Source organism: Oryctolagus cuniculus (genome assembly GCF_964237555.1).
Source record: "Oryctolagus cuniculus chromosome 17 unlocalized genomic scaffold, mOryCun1.1 SUPER_17_unloc_1, whole genome shotgun sequence".
Taxonomy (NCBI): Eukaryota; Metazoa; Chordata; class Mammalia; order Lagomorpha; family Leporidae; genus Oryctolagus; species Oryctolagus cuniculus.
The window spans coordinates 2,308,470-2,324,105 of record NW_027208202.1 but is presented as its reverse complement, the minus strand read 5'-3'; the positions used below and the strand labels follow the sequence as shown (position 1 = coordinate 2,324,105).

Here is a 15,636-nt window from a genome sequence, read left to right as displayed (position 1 = left end):
GTGCTCGCGTGCCCGGCGTCCCTGGGACCCGCGGCGGGCGGCGTGGCCGGTGTGGCCCCAGCCACAGCCACGCGCGTGGTTCCTCTGGCGGCGGGGCGTGCCCGCGTGGCCAGCGCGTGAGGGGGGCGCGGACCGGCGCCGGGCCGGCGTCTCTGGGGCCGCAGGGGAGTGGCGGCGAGGCACCCAGGGGAGTGTCCGGCGGGGCGGGCTCGCGGAGCCCGCCTTTGACCTCACCTGGCGCTCCTGCAGGTGGCTGGCCCGACTCGGGGATGCTGGGGACTCCTGTCAGGCGTGCCCGTGAGGTCTGCTGGCGTGGGGAACCCTGCAGAGGGAGGGTTTGCGGACTCCTGGGACGCAGCCTGTCGCCTCGTGGCCGGCCAGGAGGTGCAGTGCCCTAGCGAACCGTGTTTTGGGAAACCGACCCTGGGCAGCAGGTGCCTGTCGCGGGAGAGCATGCGTGCTGGGGGGCTGGATTCTGGCAGAGGCAGAGCGGGCGTCTTGCAGGAGAAGCCTCTCTGCTCTGAGGAGCACTCTGGATTGCCAGCTCCCTGATGGTTGGACAAAGTCCACCGGAAGTGTTCTTTTTTATTGGTTTATTTTATTGTTGTTATAAACATCTGTATATAAGTTGTATGAAGATGTATGCATTGCAAATTTCTGCTCTGTGTGATTTTTTTCCTAAATAAGTATTTATTATCATGTTGTGCTCAACATTAGATGATATGTAAAATGCAACTGAGAAAGGGATATCAAAGAACTGTGCTTTCTCTTTGAACCAGACATGAGTAATAATGAGATGGTAAATTCTAAGCAGAGAAGTATTTGGTTCATTGTGTTTTTTATATATTTTCCTTTGTTTCAGTTTCCTGTAATAAACTTCATATCTATTTCTTTGTATCCTATCATTCAATTTAACTATCACATATCGTTAGGCAGCCTTTAAAAATTTTTCTGTTAACTATAAAGAGTATACTCAATTAAGAATTCTTTATCATTTTATTTTAGAAGAAAAGCATCATATTTTCAGGAAACTATTGTTAAATCAAATAGACATAGTTTTCATTTACCCACACATGAATATAAAATGCACTCAATTGGTAAATCACACAGAGATTACAAAGGGAATACAATTTTCATGTAAAATGGTTGCTAGCTATAGCTATCGCAATTCAGCAGTAATAGTTATCAAGCCAATGTACATTAAGAAAACAAAAACTCAAAGCTAATTATCTATAGTAAACCAAAAGAAATTTTGAAATGGAATTATTTGATTTAAAGTAAATGAACCTGCTATGAATTTAGAAAAAAACTTTGATTTTAAATGGAATAAAATAGAATTAGTTAACCGTGACTTGTTTCAAAGGGGAAACAAATACAGGGATTGATTTACTTGGTGAGAAAGGCACATAACAATTCAATTAAAAATCTGATCCAACATCAGCTGATTCCTTTCTGACTCCAGAGTAGTTAGTTCCTATATATCCTAACCACTGCAGTTTTCTCCTCTCCTCTCCTCCATATGTGAGGTTATGTTATGAGTTTTGCAGTTTATATAGACTAGGTAGGAAATTTCTCTTCTGTTCCTCTTAAAAATGCTTATTTAAAAAGATAACCTGAGGCAATTAACAAGCAAACATAAGTAGTTTTTATCCACTCCATTAAAACATAGACACTGCTCACACTTTTGTCACCAAGTTATGGTGAAGTGCATAGACAGCCAATACATTCAATTTTCAACAGTACGCAAAATCCCCACAATATACCTTATAACAAACTCTTTTTTAAATTATTTTTTTATTTTTGACAGGCAGAGTGGACAGTGAGAGAGAGACAGAGAGAAAGGTTTACCTTTTGCCGTTGGTTCACCCTCCAATGGCCGCTGCTGCCAGCGCACTGTGGCCGGCACATCGCGCTGATCCGAAGCCAGGAGCCAGGTGCTTCTCCTGGTCCCCCATGGGGTGCAGGGCCCAAGCACTTGGGCCATCCTCCACTGCACTCCCGGGCCACAGCAGAGAGCTGGCCTGGAAGAGGGGCAACTGGGACAGAATCCGGCGCCCCGACCAGGACTAGAACCCGGTGTGCTGGCACCGCAAAGCAGAGGATTAGCCTATTGAGCCACGGCGCCGGCCTGACAAACTCTTAACATTAGTAAAAATAAAATTTCAGCAATTATAACCTATAAAATCAAACAATAATGGGAAGAGTAATGATCTAATTCCAGATGCCGTCCTTGTTTGATGTGCCTGGTACCCTAAGAGCATTTTAATCACAGCTAGAAAAGCCATTTCTAAACTAAGTGTCAAATTTTACATTGTTTTGGTATTAAATATGCTATTAACATGCTGTCTTTAGCACATTGGATTGAACAATATATCCTGATTAGGCTGCCATTTTTGATGCTATTTTTTCTAAGGTTTTGTCTAGTATAGTAAATTATTTTGAGACATTAAAATAATTCTGCTGAAAATAATTTAACATAACAAAACTTCTCTTTTTTTAAAATTTTTTTATTTGACAGGTAGAGTTATAGACAGTGAGAGAGAGAGAGAGAAAAGTCTTCCTTCCGTTAGTTCACCCCCCAAATGGCCACTAGGGCCAGTGCTGCGCCTACCCGAAGCCAGGAGCCAGGTGTTTCTTCCTGGTCTCCCATGTGGGTGCAGACACCCAAGCACTTGGGCCATCCTCCACTGCCCTCCCGGGTCACAGCAGAGAGCTGGACTTGAAGAGGAGCAAACGGGACTAGAACCCGGTGCCCATATGGGATGCCAGTGCTGCAAGGTGGAGGATTAACCAAGTGAGCCACGGGCCAGCCCCCAAAACTTCTCTGACCTTGCTCTACTGTGATTGATTTTAGTGAAACTGCAGTGACCAAGTTACAAAATGTTCAACCAAGTTGTTTTTATGAGAATTATGTTCGCATATTCACTCATGCAATAATTCAAGATAGTGTGATAGAAACAATAGTTAAACATAAACATTGTGGCTGTATGCATCTCCCTTTATATTATGTATTTAGAAACTGTTAAAAAAATCTTAGGTACTAGCAGTTGTGGCAAAACTAGGCAAACTGTGTAGTTGAACCATTGAAAAGGCCCTTATTACAAGATAGTTACATGACCTTTTCAGGAGTGCGCTTTTAATTAAAGAGATTAATGAAGTGAATAGCTATTAAAAAATCCAGAAAAGCCCAAATTTTACATTGTGGCTAATAGCATTTATACATCAGGGTTAATGATGTCTAGTTCTTGTCTACACATATTTAATCTAATCACCCATACTGCATATTGTTTTAATAGCCACGTTAAAAAAACTACTCTTTACTAAGTAGGGTCAATTATTGTAACTTAAAAATTATTTTTTTAGAGGCTGGTGCTGTGGCATAGTGGGCTAAGCCTCTGCCTGCAGCACTAGAATCGCATTTTGGTGTCAGTTCAAGTCCCAACTGTTCTACTTCTGATCCAGCTCTCTGCTATGGCCTGGGAAATCAGTAGAGGATGGCCCAAATCCTTGGGCTCCTGCACCCACATGGGAGACCTGGAAGAAGCTCCTGGATCCTGGCTTTGTATTGGCATTGCAGCCAGTTGGGGAGTGAACCAGCAGAATTGCAGACCTCTCTCTCTGCCTCTCCTTTTCTCTCTGTGTAACTCTGCCTTTCAAGTAAACAAATCTTTTTCTTTTTTTTGTAAGGGAAAAGGTTTATTGGGGAAAACCCAGCAGACCAGAGGGAAGGGGTGAAGAAGGAAAAAGAGAGTAAGAGAAGAGAGGGGAGCAAGAAAGAGGAGAGAGAGTGGGAGAGAGACAGCAAGGATGAGAGGAGCCGAGCGAGGAAGAGGAGAGAGAGAGAGAGAGAGAGAGAGAGAGAGAGAAAGGAGAAGAGAGCAATAAACAAATCTTAAAAAATTATTTTTTAAAATTTATTAATTTATTTGAAAGGCAGAGTTACAGAGAGTTATAGGCATAGAGAGAGGAAGAATGGTCTTCCAGTTCACTCCCCAAATGGCTGTAACAGCTGAAGTTGGGCCAATCTGAGATCAGGATCCAGGAGTTTCTTCTGGGTCTCCCATGCAGATGCAGGGGCCCAAGCACTTGGTCCATCTTTGACTGCTTTCCCAGGCCATAGCAGAGAGCTAGATCAGAAGAGGAGCAGCAGGACTTGAACCACCACCAGTATTGGATTCTGGCACTGCAGGAGGAGGCTTACTGAATTGTTTTAACAAGGGTATCACACATCAGCGATAAGTTCAAGTAAAAATTCATTGGAGAATGGAAGCATCTAAAAGGGTAGTCACTTCACATGCCCATCAAGATACTTGAATAATTGGAGAGTTGCACAGCAACAAACAAGAAAATGAAGAGCACCAATAACCAGTGCTACAGACTCCTTCTCTTTGAGCTCATTTTTGAGGTCTTGGCAAAGCTGCTACTCCTGATGACATTCTTGCTATGCTTCTCTTCAACTGTAGGGATCCACTTTCCATGGACTGTCTTCATGGAGTTAGCACCTGCCTCAACCACCCATTGCATTGTGTTGCTCGCTCCCCCTATAAAGCCTCTGTGAGACTCTGCTTCAAGTGGCCCTGCCACCAGAGCTGGAGGCTCTTGGGCAGTGTGTTAGCTATGCCATCAGGGTCTGGCAGCTTACTCAGCAGCAGCAAAGCAGCACCTGGGGGGAGATGCAGTGGTGGGAATGTTCTCAGGTGATGCTCTTTCTGACTGTTGCTTGAAGCATGGGATTAAGGAAGACGTTGCAATGCAAGAATATAAAAGTGCAACCTGTTGCCTGCAACTTGCCTTTGTTTTTTAAAGTGTTTGAAATAAAAAATTAAATTCTGATGAATGTAAAACAAAAACCAAGTAAACCAGAATACATCCAGATTCCTCATAGCAGATTTGGTATACATTTTGAAAATATAAACAAGTGATAATAATCAATGACAAGACAAAACAAAATAAAATTGGGTTAAGTATAATGCTATATATTATGTTATGATTATTAAAGGTAGAAATGGATAACTTAGCCCTTGATTGTTAGAGAACATGGTTTTCTTTTTTGTTTTTGTCCTTTACTTCTTTTTTTCTTCATACTAATCAGTAAACTCTCTACTTGGTGTAGGGTTAACCTTATGAGTATAAAAATTAACTGAAAACGTATTTCTTTAAAAAATAAGAATAGCAAAGGAAGAGGGTGAAAGAAGAAAGGCAGGAGTATGGGTGGGGGGGAGAAGCATCATATTCCCAAATCTGTATATATTAAATGCATTAAGTTGTATTCCCCAAACAAAATAAATGAAAAATTAAAAAAGAAATGGTAACTTAGTAGTTTTGATTATAGAGTTCCAAGAAGATAGAGATCATACTTGAAAAATATTCCTAAGTAACCTATTCCAATACAGTTCAGAAATATTGCAGTATCTTAAGTCTACACAAGTTCAAGCTATTTGTAGAAAAGCTTTAAAACAGTATTATCACAGTTTCAAACTAATGTATGGAAAATTTTGACATCAACATGATTTTGAGAAATATATGTACATCAAAGTTACTCTGAGTAAGATGAGTCTGCAATAATGACAAATATGTCCACACAGTTTAAAGGTAAATGTTCTCTTGCTTGCATATATGTATGAAATATGCATTTTAAAAGTTAAAAATACAAGATAAAAAAGTATTCCACCAGAATATGCAGGAGATTGATGACTGCATAACAACAATAACAACAAAATGAAAACCAGGATGGCCACAGTTTACCCATGGTAGGATATTAAGAAAAGAAAGATTACTAATTATATACACATATGACAGTGACAAAATCAGAATCAAAATGGAAAATAAATAAGGGATGTTAATTTTATGATTCACATTATAGTTTGATTACCATAGGTGAGATGAATAATATGGTATGAATATTAACAGACAGACACAAATATACATGGAAATATTTGAAAAGTATGCCTAACATTACAGGTACTGACTCACAGGAAAATGGTAATGATGAGGAACTAAATGAAAATATTATGGCTATTACTAGAATAATGTAAAAGATGATACCAGTGTTTCAATCTAAATAACAAAATTTCAAGTCAATAATTAGTTTTGAATAATGGAAGAATAAAGTAAAATTAATATGTGCCTATAAAAAGATCCCCATATATCTGGTTATAGGGAACTCTGTACCATAAAATCACTATAGCAACTGACAGAATTTTGAGTTACTTGATGATGTCACAATGATAGAGCCTACCAATAAATCAACAGGTTACTTTTAGTGTTGGCATAAGTTGGTTACTGATGACATATCTAGGTGATAGTAATAATTCAAAGACAAAGTGAAATTTGAAAAGGGATGAACTCATTAAGGTATTTATTTTAATTGTCTTTTTAAAGATTTACAAAGCTGAGAGGGAGGGAAGGAGGGAGGGAAGGAGAGAGAGAGAGATCTTCAGTTTGTTGGTTCACTCCCTGAATGACCACAAAGCCTCTACTGGGTCAGGGTGAAGTCAAGAGCCTGGAACTCTATCTGGATTTCCCACATGGTTGGCAGGGTCCCAAGTACTTGGGCCACCTTCCATAGGAGTGAAATGGATTGGAAGTGGAACAGCCAAGACTCAGGCTGAGCTCAGATGGGATGCTGGCATCACAGAGAGCAGTTTAACCTTCTGCCCCACAACACTAGCCACTGTATTTTGATGAAAATGAATGAGTGATTTGGCATAATCACTTATAAAGTGAGAAGCACAAATATAGGTTTCTAGTGAAAAACAGTGCATGTAATTTTCACTTAAAGAGAATATAAAGAAAATGCTAGACTTAGGTGTAAAATCTAAGGCATTCATTCTCACAGAAGTAGTACAGTTGACATATAAGAATGAGGGCTTCTTCCTGTTTTGTACCCTACATGCCTTACTTGGCTCATGTTAGTCTGAGCTTTCATCGTAACAATTTTGCTCCCCTTCCATTCACATCAAGATTCATTTTCATTTCTCTTTATATACAGAAGATCAGTTTAGCATACATTAAGTAAAGAATGGAAGGGGAGAGGGAGTGGGAAAGGGGAGGGTTGTGGGTGGGAGGGACATTATGGGGGGGAAGCCATTGTAATCCATAAGCTGTACTTTGGAAATTTATATTCATTAAATAAAAGTTTCAAAGCAAAAAAAAAAAAAAAAAAAAACCAATTTTGCCAGTGAGTCACAGCTATGCCCTAACCAACAGATATGAACAAATAGGAACCTTAACCCTGGGAAAGACTCTTTCTTGGGTATTCTACCTCAGTCATCCTTATATCTGCCATACTAATGACATTTAAATGATCTGTCTTTATTAGTCACCAATCGTTTGTAACTGTATTTATATTACAGATAATTTTATATTAAACTTTCTCAGTTCAAATTACTAGTGTTTTCTCTCTCTTCAATAGTTACTGATTGTTATGGAATTCATCCAAGGAAATAGGCCTGTATAGATGGGATATGGGGATTAGTTTGGCCCTGCATTTTAGCCATCCCTTAATTCTTTGTTGCAAAGATCTGTTCTTTTCTTTTTACTAATCCTCTGGATTTAACTATAGTGCAGAATCTGTGACAATGAGATGTTGGTATTAGAAGTCTGTGACCTGCAGTGACATTAAATTGAAACAAGTTGTGGTGAATTCTGATGTAGTGGCAAGTAAAACACATGACTTGGGAGCCAAATAGTTGCTATGTTTGATTATGGCCATAATGATCATTCATAAGGACTGTTGTATGGGGTGGATTCATTTGCCTCTTGAGCACATACAAAAAAATATTGACAGGGGCTGGCGCTGTGATGTAGTGAGTAAAGCCACTGCCTGTAGTGCCAGTATCCCACATGGGTGCCAGTTTGAGTCCCAGCTGCTCTACTTCCAATCCAGCTCTCTGCTATAGGCTGGGAAATCTGTATAAGATGGAACAAGTCCATGGGCCCCTGCACCCACATGGGAGACCTGGAAGAAGCCCTTGGCTCCTGCCTTTGGATTGGCTCTGCTCCTGCTATTGTGACCATTTGGAGAGTAAACCAACAAAGGGAAGACTTTGTCTGTCTGTCTGTCTCTCTCTCTCTCTCTCTCTTTCTCTGCTTTGCCTCTCTCTAACTCTGACTTTCAAATAAATAAATAAATCTTTAAAATATAAGACAAACATTGACAATCTCACACTGCAAACTCAGCTCAAACCACAGTCTGAGAAACAGAACATTTTCATGAAAATTCTAGAAGAGTCTCCCATTTCCTATAGTCACTGAATTGAAATTGCTAAACACACACACACACACACACACACACAATTATTCAGGTTGCTGAATTATGATGACAGTTGAATTCCCAGCCTTCCATATTTTTTCATGTGAAATTTATGGGAATTATTGGTAAAGAGTGAGATACTGACATTTGTAAATAGCACATCTTGTTTGGACCTGGATGAAACTCACCGTATGAAACCATTTAGTCACTTTGGGATCCTCTTACCAGAAGTAATTTACAGTCTGGTATCCAAGAGACTAGCTTTCCTCTGAAAACCCAAGCATCATCTGGAGTGGAATCTTCAAAAAGGGATGATCATTGGCTTCCTGGCCCACTAGAACCACTCTGTTGCAACTAGATCTACTCAAGTGCAATGTAGCATAATACAGGATGCAGGCACATATTGTGACCCAGGATGAAGCAACATCTTTACTATAGTTGTTTTCCAGGGAAATCATAAAAGTGCACACTGGCTGGCTTACATAACAGAAATGTGTTTGTTCACAGTACTGGAAGTTAGAATTCCAAGATGAAAGTATCAATAGGTCTGGTTCCTTCCAAGGCCTCCTTCTTTGATTTAAAGATGGTCACATTCTTCCTGTATGCTCATCTGTTCTTTTCTTTGTGTGTGAACATACATGATCCTTTTGTCCTAATCTTTTTCTTTTGTAAGAGTGTCAGTCATTAGATGAGAGTTCACGCCAAAAGGCTCACTGTATATCATTCATTTTTTTTGACAGGTAGCATTATAGACAGAGAGAAAGAGAGAGACAGAGAGAAAGGGCTTCCTTTTGTTGATTCACCCCCAAAATGGCCACTACAGCTGGTGCTGTGCTGATCTGAAGCCAGGAGCCAGGTGCTTCCTCCTGGTCTCTCATGCAGGTGCAGGCCCCAAGCACCTGGGACATCCTCCACTGCCTTCCAGGGCCACAGCAGAGAGCTGGCCTGGAAGAGGAGCAACCAGGACTAGAACCTGAAGTGCTGGCACTGCAGGCAGATTAGCCTAATGAGCCGCAGCGCTGGCTAATCAGTCATTTCTTTAATGGTCCTATTTCCAAATAAATTTATATTCTAAGGTACCAGGGGTTAGCTTCTTCAAATTATGAATTTTTAGGGTACACACTTTCTCCCCTAACACACACCAAGAACTGTAGGAGCAGAGTAATATCTGTTGTAATTACACATTTTTGTACTATTTAACTTTTACAAACGTGTTGATGTATTACTCATGCAATCAAACAGGAATTGAGTGATAATGTCAGAGTATAAAACAGGAACAAACTTAAATGAAGTTCAAATGAAAAACAACCACACTGAATGGGGGAAAACATATCAAAGTAAACTTGTATACATTATTCTGATTATGATACCTCAGTATAAAGACAGATAAAACTATGAATAGACAATGAGTTCTACTATGTTTGATTTTTATTACAGTATGGATAAGCATCCTAAAACTACATGCTTATATATTCTAGAATTGAAGGAATTATGAGATTAAGATTAAAATATGTTTTAGACTAAAATAAGCACTGTAGTCCTTTCACCTACATCTTATTTTCTGGTATTCTTCACTGCAAGGAAACAGGTTTATAGTGCAATGATTTCTTCCAGACTGAAGAAAGAGACTAGTATTTAGAAATGACATTGGAACATTTAATCATGCCAATAAAATGGAAATGATTAGATTAATGGAGAGAATTCAAAAGGATACAGAAAGCAGCTTGAATGGCTACAACGGGTCAAATACAGGAGTTGAGTATCTAAATAGTAGCACATTTTAATTTGTTAAGTAAAATAAAATTCTATGAGCTTCTATTGTTATAAAAGTGAATAAATAGGTGTGGGAGAAGGGAACACTTTTATTAAAGTTGGACTACTACTGTTATCAGGTTAAACTGCTGTCTGCAATGCCAGCATCCCATATGGGTACAGATGGGAATCTTGGCTGCTCCACTTCTAATCAAGCTCCCTAATGATGTGCCTAGGAATGCAGTGGAATGGCCATGTACCTGGGCTCCTGCACTCATGTGACAGACCCAGATGAGCCTCCTGGCTTCTGGTTGTGGCCTCACTCAGCCCTGGCTTTTGTGGCCATTTGAAGAGTGAACCAGCAGTTGGAAGACTCTTCTTACTCTCCCCCTATCTTTCTCTGTAACTGTGCCTTTTGGATAAAGTAAATCAATCTTCTAAAAAATAAATTATAATAACCAATTAATATAACAAAATAATGGGATTTGTAAAAATAGCCACTTAGAAAACATGCTAGTAATAACAGAGCCAAACAATAATTATCAATAAATACTAAAATGGGTGAATGAATGTTTCCTAATAATTTAATTATGGTTTCAAAATATCTCACCACAATTTATTACAAATAGACAACTACCAATTTCACAGTAGAGAAACATGGTAGATATCACCTTAAGAAATTATGAAATTAACATCTCCAAAGATAGAGCAAGTCAGCATCATGTATCTCCTGATCCAATGTGCTGAGAAGGACACAATATCACTTCTGGGGTCGTTCTGCCACAAAATCACGAACTGAATGTGGTGTAGACAATCACAAGGCAAATCCAAGTTAACTGGCTTAGCCAGTTAATGAAAGGAAAAGAAAGACAACAATTCTTCCAGGTTGAAAAAGGTTAGAGATATGATAACTAAATTCAATATGTGATGCTAAACGGGAACAGGGGTGGTACATAGAAGAGAGTAAACTGCTGTAAAGGACATTACTGGAATGAGTGGAAAACTCAAATATAGAGTTTGGGGATGAGTAACACTATTATCAAACTGTTATAGTTTCTTAATTACTGTATTATGAATTAAGAGAATACTCTTGTTCTTAGAAAATGTTATATAGTGAACTGTTTAAGGGAAAAGTGGCAAAAACTTTGCAATTCACTTCCAAACAATAGAGATAAAACAAGTATAGTGTGTGTTTGTGTGTGATGCGCATGTGGAGAGAACAAGCAATTTCAAGGATTAACTTGTAAATCTGAGTAATGGGTATCCAAGAACACTTGATACTATTCTTATAATTTCTTAAAGTTTCATTAAAATTTTAAAGTTACAGAAACAATGCACACTCCTAAATCATTCTCATGTTAAATTTTATGAAACTAAATGGGAATACATACTAGATAAAAATGAATTGAAAATGAGAACAATATATATCAAAAATTGAAAAAATAAATGATTGATAAAAGAACAATAAAATTAAACACTTCTAAATAAAGAAAACCAGGGCCAGTGCTGTGGCATAAAAGGTTTCACTGCCACCTGAAGTGTGAGCATCCCTAATGAGTGCTGATTCATGACATGGCTGCTTCACTTCTTTTTTTTTTTTTTTTTTTTTTTTTTTTTTTTGACAGGCAGGCAGAGTTAGACAGTGTGTGAGAGAGACAGAGAGAAAGGTCTTCCTTTTACCGTTGGTTCACCCTCCAATGGCCACTGCAGCCAGCTCGCTGTGGGTGGTGTACCGCACTGATCTGAAGCCAGGAGCCAGGTGCTTCTCCTGGTCTCCCATGCGGGTGCAGGGCCCAAGCACTTGGGCCATCCTCCACTGCACTCCCGGGCCACAGCAGAGAGCTGGCCTGGAAGAGGGGCAACCAGGACAGAATCTGGTGCCCCGACCGGGACTAGAACCCAGTGTGCTGGTGCCACAAGGTGAAGGATTAGCCTATTGAGCCACGGTGCTGGCCTGCTTCACTTCTGATCCAGCTCCTTGATAATGTGCCTGAGAAGGCAGTTGATGGCCCAAGTCCTTGGGCCACTGCCACCCAAGTAGCAGACCTGCAAGAAGCTTGCCTGGCCTGGTCACAGCCATTGCAGAATGTGGCTTTACCGGCTATGCCACAGCCCAAACCCTCCACTGTTTATCTTTATTTCTATGTCATGTATACATCAATGAAGTTGTAGTGTAAGCCAATCTTAGTACAGAGAACAAAAGATCAGTATGGTTGACTTTTTCATTGTGTCTTCATCAATTGGATGAAAATTCTGTAAATTTTCTTTTTTTAAAAGATTTTATTTACTTATTTGAGAGGTAGAGTTACAGACAGTGAGAGGGAATGACAGAGATAAAGGTTTACTCCCCAAATGACCACAATGGCTGGAGTTGAGCTGATCCAAAGCTAGGAACCAGGAGCTTCTTCCAGGACTCCTATGTGGGTGCAGGGACCCAAGCACTTGGGCCATCTTCTACTGCTTTACCAGGCCATCAGCAGGGAGCTGGGTTAGAAGTGGAGCAGCTGGCACTCAAACTGGTACCCATTCAGGATGCTGGCACCTCAGACCTAGGACCAAACACTAGAGTCTACTTTTTAAAATGTGAGAGAAGCTGGTGTGTAAGGGTACCCACTACGTAATGTCAACCATAGCACATGTGGAACAGGCAAAGCCATGGAGATAGGAAAAGACCAGGAGTTCCCAGGGTTGCACTGGCAGAGCCCGGGGGTGCCCAGATCAGTGATGTCTTCATCCTGTGTGGTCCTGTATGGGTACACCTGTTGCTGTTTGCTTTTCAAAGCCCATAGAGCATGCAGCATCAAGCAGGATGTGCAGATGGACCATGGACATGGCCATTATCAGGTCTGGGTGCTGGCTTAGCAGCAGCAGCAAGCATACACTCTTAATCACGACAACTGGGAAACTGGGCAGTGAAAACACCCCTTTTTACACAATTTTTAAGCCTCTGGAAGTTGCTGGGGAAGTTTGTTAATTTAAAAGACCAACATAATGAAGCCTGTTGAGTCTTTTGAGCCCAGGGTGTCAGGTGCATGTTGCTGGAGATGCTGCCAATCTACATGAGCTCCTTCAGGAGTGAAACAGCCTCCAGCAGTTCCTATGGAAGCAGCCATTGGTGCTGCTGTTCCAGGGCTCTCCATGTGGCCAACTCACCCCACAGAGCTCATATTTCCTCCACTCGGAGTGTCCATTTCCCTCTGCACCATCCCCAGTTGTGGCAGTCTCATCACTCCACAGACTCCCTGTTCTCTGCAGGTGTCTCAATCAGAGGACAGCATGGCTCACTGTCCTGCTTTGGGTGTGGTCTAGGCCTGCATCCACACTTGAACAAGTTCATGTCCTTAGAGGAGACTGTGTCCTTCCCTGTGTTGTGTGTGTGTGTGGTGCAGGGGAGGCTGAGTGATGACCGCAGCAGACAGCAGACATCACTGAATACGAGGACGACTCCTGTGGGCAAGGCAGCTGGGAACAGCACAGGCAGTGAGGAGAAGGCCTCAGGACACCGGTGCATTTACAGATCAAAGACAGACGAGAACCAAATGCTCCCTGGTGCAGCATGCAAGATGCTTTCTCATTGGGCTTTAGGTGTCCACAGGTTACCTGTGCTCATTGTGCCTTTAACACACAGTCACCCTGTGCTGGCATTGAGTTATTGGATCTCACACTCCATGGGTATGGTGGGCTGTGTGCCCTCACACACAAAGCTTAGTTTACTGACTCAAAATCATTGATAAAGTCACTCAATCCACATCCACTGAAGATTGGACAAGCTTTCCTTCCCTTTCGTTTGCCGTAAATGATGGCTGTCTCACTGTAGTTCCAGCACAGTGGCCCCAGTCTCCTGTAAAGTGTTCTTGGGACCCATGCCCCTCACCATGACAGGGAGCTCTGGGGAGGGTCTGAGACCTGGCACCAGAACTCACTGGGGAATCTCTGCCTGGAGCTCAGTCCCTGCTGCTGAAAACATGTAAGGAAGGCAGGGCCCCCTGGAGATGAGAGCTGAGACTCCATGCCTGCCAGTTTCTCCAAAAATCCCATGGGCTCTAATTACTTAAAGCCTAGCACATCAATTCCTCTAATAAGAGGAATAAAGCAAGAGAAGTTTTAACATTATTGTCACCATTGTACATCTTTTTTTAACTCTGGGTGAAAGTTAAATCTCCTCTTGTCCATGGATGTTTCTGAAATTGTGGAAACTGACAATGTAAAATCACAGGTCACTCTTGTAAGGATACCAGGATAGGAAGCTGCTCCTCATTCCCCCCTCCCTGGCCTGGGTCAGAGGGAGGTGGCCTAATTCCCTACAGTCAGAGGGAGGTGGCCCAACACCTGCATCTGAGCAGGGACTGACCAGCCTCTCCAGCCTGAGCCCTGCTGCATGCCTGCCTCTGTCCTGAGAGGAGATTCTGGGTCAGTCACAATTAGTTTTCATTGAAAGATCCCTTTCTTCCAACATCACTGTGCCAAGGGTTTCTTATTTTTGTTTTGTTTCATTTGTTTGAAAAGTAGAGTAACAGAGAGAAAGAGTTCTTCCATCTGCTGATTCACTCCCCAAATGGCTACACCAGTTGAGTCTAAGCCAGGAACCTGGAACTCCATCTGGGTCTCCTATGTGAGTTCCAGGGTCCCAAATACTTGGGCCATCTTCTGCTGCCTTCCCATGTGCACTAGCAGAGAGCTGCCTCAGAAGTACAGCAGCCTGGACTCCAACTGGCACTCCCATATGGGATACCAGTGTTTCAGGTGGTGGCTCAACACGCTGTCTACAACACTAGCCCCAAGATTTTTTGCTCCTAAAATTCCTTTTCTTCTCCAGTTATGATAGATGTGAAGCTTTGGGCAGAACATGAACTGGCAGAGGTATAGTGAGAAAAACAGCAGAGGATGAGGGAGCAGTTCTGGCAGCCTGGCTTCCCTGCCGTCTTTTCTGACAGCCATTGCTGTTTGCTGCATCGACACTGGATGACATGGCTGCAAGTCTATAGAAAATGCAATCAAAAGATGGGTTTACCTGGGCGCAGAAAATGTTTGAAATCCAAGCTTAGAGGGCGTCAAACCATCCATGGAAATGTGTTATGAAGAACCGTGTCTGCAGCAAGACCTATGCGAGGGTCAGTGACAGTGACCACGACTGACCCTGCTGGTTGTGTCCTCTCAACCTTGTCCGTGTCTCTTTCCTTGCAGGGCAGCAGGCTTCCTCTCCCTGAACACACTCTGCAAGGGGGCAGCTGTGCCAGGGAACCTGGTCTTTGGCTCCCTAGTGGGCATTGCCAAGGATTCCCCATCCTGCTGGTGTCCACTGCAACCATCTGAGGGGACTCATGGGACTGCACCTGCTGGACACAGAGAACCAGGTCCTGATGTGAGTGGAAAGCTTCATTTCATCACATTTAGTGAGGTGACCCAGTGCCTGACATCACTCTGGCTGTGACCAGAAACCTCACTGCATCTCCTCCTTCCCCTGCCATGTGACCACACAGGTGTCCTCTGTCCTCTTCTCCTTCACTGGCTGCTCCTGCCTCCCAAACACCAGGATGCTCACTGGAGGGTCCTGGCCAGTCCACCCCTGAGGCTCTGCTCAGACATGGCAGAGTCAGCCCTGGGTCAATTTAGCACGGTATATAAGCTAG

At 42.0% G+C, this 15,636-nt stretch overlaps 1 pseudogene; it reads left to right on the top strand.

The window, feature by feature from the left end:
- The window catches only part of LOC138847838 (protein LYRIC pseudogene), a 408,551-nt pseudogene that overhangs the window by 377,936 nt on the left and 14,979 nt on the right, over positions 1-15,636 (top strand).